Here is a 12,192-nt window from a genome sequence, read left to right as displayed (position 1 = left end):
CCCGGGAGGGCAGATGGTGACAGTGGCCCCTGATCTGCCCGCTGGGGGGGCAGAAAGCCCACTAGGCGCCAGCGAGTACGCAGGCTTTTTTTATGCGTGGGGGTGGGGGCTGCCCAAAATGGTCATACCAATGCCCACACCCCCACAAAAAATAGCCACAGTCTTTCTGCCCCTTCAGGGGCATATCAGGATGAAACCCCCTTCCCTGATTCCCCCCCAGGTCGGCAGAAAGCCCACTGGGCTCCAAATTTTTTTTAGCAACGTGCATACCTGTGGATTTTGGGCCCTAGCGCAGTTGGCACGTAGGCAAACCTAGCAAACCTGTAAATTTTTTTAAACTAGACACCGAGGGGAATCCTGGATGGGGTGACTTCACTGGCTCTCACCAGGTTCTGTTACCCAGAATCCATTGCAAACCTAAAAATGTGTCCAAAATAACACATTTTCTTCACATTTCTGTGGTGGAAAGTTCTGGAATCTGCATGGGTCCACAAAATTCCACCCACCCTGCGTTCCCCAAAGTCTTCAGAGAAAAATGGTACCTCAATTGCGTGGGTAGGCCTAGTACCCGCGTCAGGCAAGGGCCCAAAACCTATTGAGGAGACATCAAAATTACCTATCACAAAACAACCTGGTTTTGAAAAGGGGGTCCCATGAGTTTTTGGCCCCGGGCTTGGCGGCCATCTAGGGAAACCTACCAAACCCACACATTTCTGAAAACTAGACACCCGGGAAATTCCAGGGAGGTATGGCTTGCGTGGATCCCCCCAACGTTTCCTTACCCAGAATGCCCTGCAAACCTCAAATTTAGCTGAAAAAAATCACCTTTTTCACACATTTTCGTGTGGGAAAGTTGTGGCATCTGGCATCACCGGGCTGACATAAATTTCCTACCACCCAGCGTTCCCCTCGGTCTCCCGATAAAAACGGTGCCTCACTCGTGTGGGAGGCCCAAGTACCCGCGACAGGCAAGCGCCCAAAACGGAGTGAGGCGACATGAAAATTGCCTACCTCAAAACGACCTGGTTTTGCAAGGGGGGTCACCTGGGTGTTTGGCCCGGTGCTCGGCGGCCACCTAGGGGAACCTACCAAACCCACACATTTCTGAAAACTAGACACCAGGGGGATTCCAGGGAGGTATGGCTTGCGTGGATCCCCCAACGTTTCCTTACCCAGAATGCCCTGCAAACCTCAATTTTAGCTGAAAAAATCACCTTTTTCACACATTGTTATGTGGGAAAGTTGTGGCATCACCGGGCTGACACAAATTTCCTACCACCCAGCGTTCCCCCGGGTCTCTCGATAAAAACGGTGCCTCACTCGTGTTTTTGGATCTGTTTGCTTGGGCCTTGTTCATGCACCCGACGTTTTTAGATTTGAATATTGTTCACTTGTCTTTTTCTGGGTACGTACTTTTCCTTCCTTTCTTGTTTTCTAAAGGTGCGGTCACTTTTCCCTTGGTGTCTATCCCACATTACTTTTCTGCCTCAATATAAGGAGACAGTCTGTGGTTTTATAATATAAACTAACCAGAAATATTTTGTGCTGTATATATATATATATATATATATATATATATATATATATATCAATTTTTTTGTATTTATGATTACTTCTACAGCCTTGAGGAAGTCACGGTGGTGACGAAACGCGCGTTGGCTGTTTCTGATGCTCTACATGACAAGAACTGGACTCTCAAGAACTTCGTGGAACTAATCACTTTTATGAAAACTTTTGATATCTGATGTTATGATATTAATCATGCCCTTGGTCATTTCACCAATTACTAAATTAGTGTTTGAATGATAAACTTATGCTCTCCTCGACGTTCTCTGTGTCAGGGGTTATTCCTTCACATCACCTTGTTTTTCTGCTCTGAGCGATTTACATTCAAAAACTGTATATGCATATAACTAGAATGTCGGGGTTTCTTTTTCTGTATATTTCTTACAAGTCATTTGGTGGCTTGTGTGATTGATACTCTTAGTAGTGGGGTATCTTACCCCAAGTTGGCACCTGTCATACGTTTGACTCTTACATGACCATGTTTAATTGATCTGAATACCCTAATATTTGTTAATACCTTTTTGAATGTGCGACAACGTATCCACCACTACCTTATGTGACATTTTGATATGATGTGTGGGAGTCTGCACTCAATTCTTCAGATTTAGGGGATCTAACTATAGGACTTATTACGTCCATTGGTATTACACATAAAATGTTTCACGAACTATGGCGACTTTTGATGATGAGAGGGACCAGCTGATCAGGGAGCTGTTTACAGGGTCGGTAGATAACATTTCTACAAACAAAATACACCCAGAACAAGAAGGTCTAAAGCTAAAGTTTATTAAGTTGGAAAGACTGAGAAAGCAAGAACTAGCTAGGTGGTGAGACCTAACTATTCTTAAAAGATATATTGATATCAAACAGGTCCCACCTGGCCTACGAATAATAATCTTCCCAACGTTTGAGGATCTAGATCCCAATCTTCTTAAAGAATGGGAATAACTAATTTTTTCATCATCATATAACATGATGGACATTTTGATTAGACATGCGGAGCGCAAACGGACCAAATTGTTAGATGAGATAGAGAAGTCAGAGTTAGAGATCAAGAATCTTAATCTACAAGAAGTGACTGAAAAAAACTTTAACATTTTGAAGGATGTATTAAGTGCACATCAACTTTATATAAAGGACAAGAAAATGAGAAGCTCAAAAGAGACGAGAATGACTATAAAAATAACAGAGTGTTCCCGTTCGCCAAAAAATTTGATGAGGTGAAATCACGTCCTGTCACTGTGAACACCAAACCCAATAACTTGGGGGTAGTGGCATCCACAAGTGAGTCTGACATCTCAAGTGTACATAGTGAAGTCAGCTTGGGGGGCGACGTGGATACAGGGCTAAGGGGCATTGTACATGAGAACACTTCCTCGTCTTTTTTAGAAGAGATGACACGGTTCAGGAAAGGTACCGGACAGATTTACAACAGACCAAATTCAAAAAAACAAGGAGGGGGCGACACCGGAGCAAATATGAGAGAAGGGGCACTGACCAGATCGGTTTCACGCAATCTGAAGAATTGAATCAGATCTTATCTTTGGTACAGGCCAGTGGAAGTACGTTACATGAATCATCTGAAGAAAATGTAACTATTGTTAATTTGTCTGATTGTGAACTCACAAAATGTGATGTAGATGTCCTAAGCAAGGGACTCAGCTTTGGTCCCACATCAATGCCAGACTTCACACGCATTCACATTGACTTATTTAAGTTTGTTCGCCGATTAAAATTGAAAACATTCTTTGAGAATAAAACAGCTGGCATGCAAGGTGTGGAAATGACAGCAACACCTTGTAATAAAACAATCAAGGAAATACAAGATCTGCATGTGTTGTTATCATTAGATGATTGTTCTGGTACACCCCCGTCAATGTTAGACATTCTTGCAGACTTGGATATTGTACCTAATCTCAGTCTAGACAGTGGCCTCAAGCAGAAATCCTCATTTATACCTCCTTTGCCACTGGATAACTTGGTGGACGCCTTCTATAAAGCAGTTACTTGTGACTTACATAGATTAGAGGATGCTTCAGCTTCTTGTCCTCAGTCCTCTAAATTTAATCTTACCAGACAAGAAAATGAGGCTCTGAAAGCTCTTGCTAAGAAGTCAGACATTATTATAAAGGAGACGGACAAAGGAGGGAATATAGTAATTATGCGAAACATTGACTATATTCAGGAGATTGAGAGGCAACTTTCAGATGGGCAGGCATACATCAGACTAACATGTAACCCACTAGGCGATGTCACTAAACTCATAAGGGAAAAACTGACCAATTTGAGGGAACAGGGGCTCATCTCAGACTTTGAATTTAAATATCTGTTTAATTGTTCTCCCAGAGCACCATGTTTTTCCACAGGGTAGACCGATAATATCTGATATAGGCTCTCCTACTGAGCGAATATCGGAGTTTATCGATGTCTACCTGCAACCACTGGTACACAACTTACCTTCCTATCTTAGGGATACGGGAGATCTATTGAATAAATTGGAAGATGTAAAGTGGTCAAACGATTTCACTTTTGTGACACTAGATGTCCGGTCGCTTTATACAAGCATACCATTAGAAAAGGGACTTCAAGCCTTAGGTGAATCATTATGTCAGAGAGATGCGCCGCTTTATGAACATACACAAATGCTCCTAGATCTTACCCGCCTTGTATTGGAAAATAATGTGTTCTTACACCAAGGCAGTTGGTACAGACAAGCGGTAGGAGTTGCTATGGGTTCGAAGTTTTCGCCATTGTACGCAAATTTGTATATGGGAAACTTCGAACGGAGACATTTGTGGAGAGCGGGTCCCCCAGAAGTGACTGAACATATTATATACTGGTCAAGGTACATAGATGATATTTTTTTTATTTGGTCTGGTGATGAGAGCTGCCTCTTGAGATTGGTGGAACACCTTAACAATAATATGTACAATTTTAGTTTCACACATAAATCCAATCGAACAGAAATTGACTTTCTAGATGTTTTTCTTTATGTAAAGGATAACAAAAGTTTATCGAGACTCTTCAGGAAAGAGACATCGTGCAATTCTGTTTTACATGCAACTAGTGCACATCCTAGCTCCCAAATTAATGCCATCCCATTGGGAGAAATGAGAAGAATTAGGAGAAATTGCTCAGACCCCTCAGTGTTTGCCTTGGAGTTGAACAAACTGGAGGGACGTTTTTTACAGAGAGGTTACTCACAAATAGTTTTGGATAAGGCAAAAACAAGAATCCTTAAAACTTCCAGGCAATCGTTGTTGCATAAAACACATAAGAAAAAGAGCAACCAACGAGACAGTGATGGCAAATTGGCTGTTGTCACCGGTTTCAATACCCATAGCCATGCAATTTACAGGTTTTTACTTAAACATTGGCACTTACTTCATCTGGACAAATCACTTGTTAAACACATCACAAGAAAACGTATGGTGGCACATAGGAGAGGTACAACTTTACGCAGTATCTTGTGTCCCAGCTATCTTCCTCCTATAAGTCAGAATGTAACCTGGCTTCCGACAAGACCAAAGGGTTTTTTCAAATGTACGCAGTGCAATGTCTGCCCATATGCCTTAAATAAATTGACTGACTTCCAATATAACACACAAATAAAGTACTCTGTACCGGGATTTATAAATTGTAACACCAGATATGTGGTCTACTGCATAATCTGTGTTTGTGGACTCTTCTACAAAGGCAGTACACTACGTCCCCTAAAAGAGAGAATTCGAGAACATATTAGGGCGGTCCGAAATAACAACATGGACTACCCCTTTGCTGTGCATTTTAATGATTCACACCCACTGGCAAGCATGACGGGTATCCGATTTCATGGCATCACCCAAATACAATCACAACAGAGAGGGGGACCGAATTCTCAATCTACGCAGGACAGAAACGCAATGGATAATTAGATTGAGACAGGTTGAACAGGGATTACATTTTGATAGCGAATTACATGTCTTTATATCTGAATAAACTGTGAATAACTTAGACTGTTTCCCTAGTGTGATGCGAAAGTGACGCTGTATTTTCAATAAATATAAACATGAACATGTCCATATGGTTCGTATAGGAATGTTTTGAATATATAGATCATGTGGTTAACATGTTTATGCTACAACTACTATATCATGTAGGATGTCTTTGAGTGTGAGTTAATAATGTAGGGAGTGAGAATTAATATTATGACTCCCTGCTGAAATATGTTGGAAGGGTTGTTTTCAACGAAAATTTGCCTGTTTAATAATGAGTTGGTACAATCCCTAGTCTGAATGTGTTAAATCATGATTTTGTTCCAATTGAGGCAGAACTGCTTTACTTTGTACATGGTGCTCTTGGTCTTTCTCTTTATTATACATAAAGATATATACAGATCTTAGTTGGTGAACCCAATTTGGGTGCTGTCTGATCTTTGGATATTACTGGCCTTGGGGATCTTCTTTCTTTTCACCTTTTTATGCCTTAGTTTTTCAATGTCCGCTCTTATTATGCTTTGTTATTAAGTCCTGTGTATTTTACATCGTTCTACCAGGCGCTGGCTTTAATACGTTTTTCCTTAGTAATCCTCGTTTTTGCATACTCCCAATGGTTTTGGAAATCAGTTTATTTTTGCTATTGGGTTAAACAATTGCACGTACTACGCATAGGGCTAAGAATGAAGATAACTGGTGACTAAGTCGCTTGAGGAAAGTTTATTTACCTTTCCAATATGGCTGCTGTGTAGTCTGGAACGGCAAGTCCGTCCTCTAATCATCGGATGCTGATGTGTGAGCTTTGTCCGGTTAACATTTTTATTTAAACACGATCGTGAGGTGAGCCTTAGGTGCTTGGCTACAACGGACGGCAGGGTACTATTGGTCGTTGCCACATGGATTCTTTTCCCCAGGTGAGTGAGAGCGGTGATTTTTGGACATGAAGATAGCAAGCTAGTGCGAGCATGTTTTTAATAAACATAGACTATTGACCTCTACTTTTCTTCGCTGGGAAATGCCTGAAACTTCAACTTTCCGAATTACCATCTAGGATATTGGGCGTTTATCGCTGCCTATAATGCACGATGTAGTTTTGAAAAACGTGCATTACTAATATAGTTTATGTACGTTTAAACGGGGACTTCCTTGTGATTTTTTTTTTTTAAAGCATAACTGGGTTGGTATACAAAACCGCCAGTCTATAGATGCAAGTAATGCTAAAGTCAAAATGAGATGGGAAACATTCTTACTTCTCAAATGGTTGCTGGTGTATCGGGTATAATTAGGCTTGCTCAGGGCTCGAGTCGGGGTACCACGCGGGTGGACGGCGTCCCCCCACTTATTTTACCGGGTTTTTACCGGGTGGACGCCGTCCACCCTGCCCAAAAGATGGAGCCGGTACCCGAGCCTGCGCGCGCGCTCAGCACTCACCAAACCTAACCTTCTATTGTCGAGAGAGGGCGAATAGAGCTCTTTAAGTTGTTTCACGTTGATGGAGCCGTTCAGTATGACAGACGGGCGCTCGTGGCCCTATATTAGAAAAGGTCAGTATGTGTTTATGCATTTCAGACGGAGACCGGCAAATTTACTGTGGGCAATAAATGCGCACCGAACAAGCGCATCTTTAATTTCCCCGCTCCTTTGAGTGTCAATACGGTGACTAATTCCAACGTAAACATTCTCCTTTGCCCTTTGAACCTGCCCCCATCGCCTTCTAACCTTTGTTAATTAGTGGGGACTCCATCTCGTGACGTCACTTCCGGCTGTGAGGTCACTTCCGGTGACACCACCTAACTTGGAGCGTCCCCCCACTTCTTTTTTTAGGACTTGTGCCCTGGGCTTGCTCATATAAACTTAAGTGTGTATTCACAATTCGCTGACTTTCTAGGGCCTCATTGTTTTACCTTGAGTCTTGGACTCTGAACCTTATGAATATTTACAAAGAAATCTTTAATATGTTAATAAACCTTGCTAGTTTAATACAAGATCAGTGTTAAAACTTACTTGTGTTAAAAGTGTTTTTCCTCTTTTTTTCCTCTCTTTTTTCACTTTATACCCTTTTGTTGAGCTACAGGGCCTTATCATGGTTCCCTAACTTGTGGATACACTTTTTCTGATGACAGCGACGACCATTACCTCGTGCTATTAAGTGTAAGTGTGATTTACAAATTGAGTTATAACACAGGTGTTTGTAGAAAAGTCGAGTGAAATTTGTATTTTTTGATCAGGGAAATGTTATTTTATGTAGTAATTTTCAGCTTTTAAATATGTCTCTGGCACTAAGGATTACTTCATAATACTATGGGACATCTGATTCGATTTCCATCCTATATTGACTCAAGACCTTGTGAAACAAAAAACACAAAAAAGGTTTAGTGTATTGAAAGTAAGTGTGGCTTCATATTCATTTTTGGAATCCTAAGTGAATGTAGAGATAAAATTAATAAATTCGATTTGTAAACTGTTCAATAATATTTGAATGTTTGTCCTTATTAATCAACAGATACAAACGCAGTACGTTAGACGTCCAGAAGAACTATTCTATTATACCTAAGTCATACTCAAACTCGTAGTAAGTAAAGACAAGGATCTAAAGCAGTCCTCAGCAGTATCTTATTAGGTATTCATCTTTTAAGACATCTTGGACATCCAGATACCAATGTATATGAAATGGAGTCTTACCAGTTGGTGTAACACTCTTCTTTATTCTTAGTCGGTTAGAATATTGGAATGTGAACCTGGGAATTTACAGTTATCCAGGATATCTGAGTCAACAGGGGAGTAGAGACTTTGAAGCCTCTATGTGAACTCCACTAAAGGTCATTAATTTTATAACTGATAATTTTCGGTTTTGGGGTATACTTAAGGCCTGAATGGCGACCCTCTTTTTCTTAAAAGTTTTCTTTTTCAAAAGTTTTTTTTTTTCTCAAAGGTTTTTTTCCTCTTGTGTTTACGTATTTTCTATTCAGAGACTTACTGTAATTGAAGGTTTTTTTAGACCAATATCTATACTATAGTGTTTTTGGGTCTGTTTGCTTGGGCCTTGTTCACGCACTCAGCGTTTTTAGATTTGAATATTGTTCACTTGTCTTTTTCTGAGTACTCTTTACTTTTCCTTCCTTTCTTGTTTTCTAAAGGTGCGGTCACTTTTCCCTTGGTGCCTATCCCACATTACTTTTCTTCCTCAATATAAGGAGGCAGTCTGTGGTTTTATAATATAAACTAACCAGAAATATTTTTTGCAGTATATATTTATCAAATTTTTTGTATTTATGATTACTTCTACAGCCTTGAGGAAGTCACTGTGGTGACGAAACGCGCGTTGGCTGTTTCCGATGCTCTACATGACAAGAACTGGACTCTCAAGAACTTCATAGAACTAATCACTTTTATGAATACTTTTGATATCTGATGTAATGATATTAATCATGCCCTTGGTCATTTCACCAATGAATAAATTAGGGTTTGAATGATTAACATATTGAATTGTATTAACATGCAGCTTCAAATCACACATCAAATGCAAATATGATATAAGTGAACAGAAACGGCAAACTGTTAAAGAAAGGTGTGAGTTAACTCCATGTTTAATGTAGTCTGTCTTCACAGTTTACGAAATGTTCAAGTCACATGTGTCCGCGGCTGCTGCTTTCCAAGGAGGCTTACAGCGGTTGGTGTGATGTTTTGAGCCTCGCCACCTCGCCGCGGACCGCCGTTGGAAGAGGCGAGGAGGAGGCGTTCTCAGTGCTTCGGTAATGTTTGTGTATTTGGATGTGTATGTATATGTGTGTGTATATATATATATATATATATATATTCACTGAAAAAACCATAGGTTTCACACATGTTATAGTTAGCTGGACATTTTACTGATAAAAAACCAATGAAATTCCCCCGTTATAGTTACTGCAGGCAACTATAACTCACGCGACCGCAATCTTCTGCTGATGACATATGTGTCTTTATGAAAAAAAAATATTTGTAATATATGTAAAGCTAAAATTTAATGGAAGAAGACATGGGCAAATAAGTGTCTAAATACAGTATTAGCATCAGCAGAAGATTGCGGTCGCGTGAGTTATAGTTGCCTGCAGTAACTATAACGGGGGAATTTCATTGGTTTTTTATCAGTAAAATGTCCAGCTAACTATAACATGTGTGAAACCTATGGTTTTTTCAGTGAATTTGCAAGGTTTTTTAAATGCTAATTCCTAACTATAACGTGTGTGAAACCTATGGTTTTTTCAGTGAATTTGCAAGGTTTTTTAAATGCTAATACCTAACTATAATATGTTTGATACCTATGGTTTTTCCAGTGTCTTTGCAAGATTTTTAAATTTCTAACTATAATGTGTGTGATTCCCAAATTCAGTGAATTTGTATTGTTTTTTAAATGCAAATTTTTTTTTTATGTCATTTTTTGTAAGCCTTTTTATATAATAATATATGTACTATATCCTGCATTATGGAAAGGTTTTTTTTTTTTAATGCATTTTTTTCCGTGCGCGTACGGTAAGCTGACGCTACGCGCTTGTAGGATACGCGTACGGTAAGCTGACGCTACGCGCTCTGGACGTCATTAGTGCAGCGCGCCTACGTGATACGTGCGTGCCGTACGCGTATACCCGGAAGCAACGTCGCGGTTACGCTGGGGCGTGTAATGCGCATGCGCGAAAGTGACGTAAGCGCTGCGTAAGCGCACCGTAAGCGTCACGTGCGCGCACGGCAGGTCATGTGACTTACAAAGATCACTTTTTATTGGTTGAAATTACTTTCACTTCCAGAAACTTCCCACACCACACCCATTCCCCTCATTACTGCTTGAAAGAACACTTTTCATTGGTTGAAACTACTTTCAGTTCCAGATTCTTCCCACACCACACCCATTCCCCTCATTTCTGCTTGTGATTCTCTAGGAGCAGGAGCTGGATTGACATTGGGATACAATGGCAGAACAGCAGACCTCTTCTGAGAGTGAGGCCAGCAGCACCACCATGATCCAGAGAAGGAGGAAACAAAAGACTTCTTTTGTATGGGAGTATTTCACTTTTCCAGAGGGGGAGAAAAAGGTGAATGCTCAATTGGTCACTTGCACACTTTGTGGTCGTGTTTTATCAAGAGGAAATCCAAGGAGGAAATATTCCTTTGGAAATCACTCTATGATGAGACACCTCCAGGACAGACACCCAAGGACCTTTGCTCGACATACTGGAGAAAACTCTTCAGTAAGTCACCAGAGCCCAGCTTCAGATGCTCAGCCGAGTACATCACCGGCAGCTCAGCTGAGCCCTTCCTCTGTTGTTGGAGCATCACCTTCTTCTTTTCCTTTGGACATCAACCCTCGATTTGGGAGTGTTGAAATGAGGTGTACAAAATGTGGTGGTCTTATTGTTTTTGGGGAGGTCAGTCTTCCCCTTATTAACAATAAGATAGACCAGCATGTTTGTAGACGCTTATAATACTCCCATTCTTTCTTTCCTCCATCCCTGTATGAACCCAACGGCTCTTATAAGAGCCAACCTTACCTCACAATTTTTTTTATTTTTTTTTAAGCTTTCCTTTTTGCAATTTTTTTTTTTACCGTGCGCGCACGGTACGCGTAATTCCGCGAATTTCGCGGAATTCCGCAGGTCACCGTGCGCGTACGCTACGCGCATACGGCGATTTTTCGAAATTTTTTTATTTTTTATTTTTGCCCTTGAGGGTCCTTCTGGGACCCCCTGACCAAGGCTAGGGGGTCAGGAACTGTCGAGCCTGCCCCCTTTTCACATTATCCACCTTTTTTATTCACCCCCCTGACAGTGCGAGTGAGAAAATGGCGGCCGCCGCTTCCAAGTTTCGACCGATTCGAATGTTTACTATGATCTAACAGCCAATCAGAATCGCGCTCGCGCACGGCACCGTACGCGTACCGTAAGCTTACCGTAAGCTTACCGTAAGCGCACCGTAAGCGCACGGTAAGCTGCCACAGATATATATATTGATTTAAATGCTATTTTCTCAGAATCTACTGAACAGATTTACACCAAACCTACAAAAGGCACTTCCCTGAGCTGAGGACTACCTCTCTGCCCAATTTCAAGTAATTCTGTTCAGTTGTTCGGGCTGTAGCTGTGTCTAAAGGTCCTATGGAAAAATGCATGGGAAAAACGCGTTTTGGGACCCCCCTTTTATCTCAGCCCCCGCTTGACGAATCCCCCCGAGACTTTCAAGGTAGGAGCGGAGCGTAGCGCCCCACCTATTTTGAAAAATTCGCGAGGATTCGTCGACCGGCGCCAAAGTTATTCAAAATAGAATGTTGCGGATTTCCTATGGAAAAGGGGTCCTAACTATAACTACCTACTGGCGACCGCCAGTAGGTAATATATATATATATATATATATATTCATTAAAAAACCATAGGTTTCACACAGGTTATAGTTAGGTGGATATTTCAATTGTAAAAAACCAATGAATTTCCCCCGTTATTGTTAGTTCAGATAACTATAACTCGCGCACCCGCAATCCACTGCTCATGACATCACATATTACATCACTCATGACATGGTCAGTGGCATCACTCATGACATCATCCTTGTGATAGAGTGGCGGTCGCGTGAGTTATAGTTATCTGAACTAACTATAACAGGGGAATTTCATTGGTTTTTTACG

The 12,192-nt window shown here is 41.0% G+C and overlaps 1 long non-coding RNA gene across 1 annotated transcript in view; it reads left to right on the top strand.

The window, feature by feature from the left end:
* Positions 1-6,323: 6,323 nt before the first annotated feature.
* LOC146810459 (uncharacterized) overlaps positions 6,324-12,192 on the top strand; it is a 56,155-nt gene continuing 50,286 nt past the window's right edge. Inside the window, exons 1-3 of the long non-coding RNA XR_014965690.1 lie at positions 6,324-6,454; positions 7,615-7,691; positions 9,150-9,292. This is a non-coding gene — a long non-coding RNA (uncharacterized LOC146810459). The remainder of the gene's footprint in view (positions 6,455-7,614; positions 7,692-9,149; positions 9,293-12,192) is intronic.

The sequence above is a fragment of the Triturus cristatus genome, chromosome 7 (assembly GCF_964204655.1).
Source record: "Triturus cristatus chromosome 7, aTriCri1.1, whole genome shotgun sequence".
Classification (NCBI taxonomy): Eukaryota; Metazoa; Chordata; class Amphibia; order Caudata; family Salamandridae; genus Triturus; species Triturus cristatus.
The sequence above is the reverse complement of the archived record's forward strand: the minus strand, read 5'-3'. Positions and strand labels throughout refer to the sequence as shown.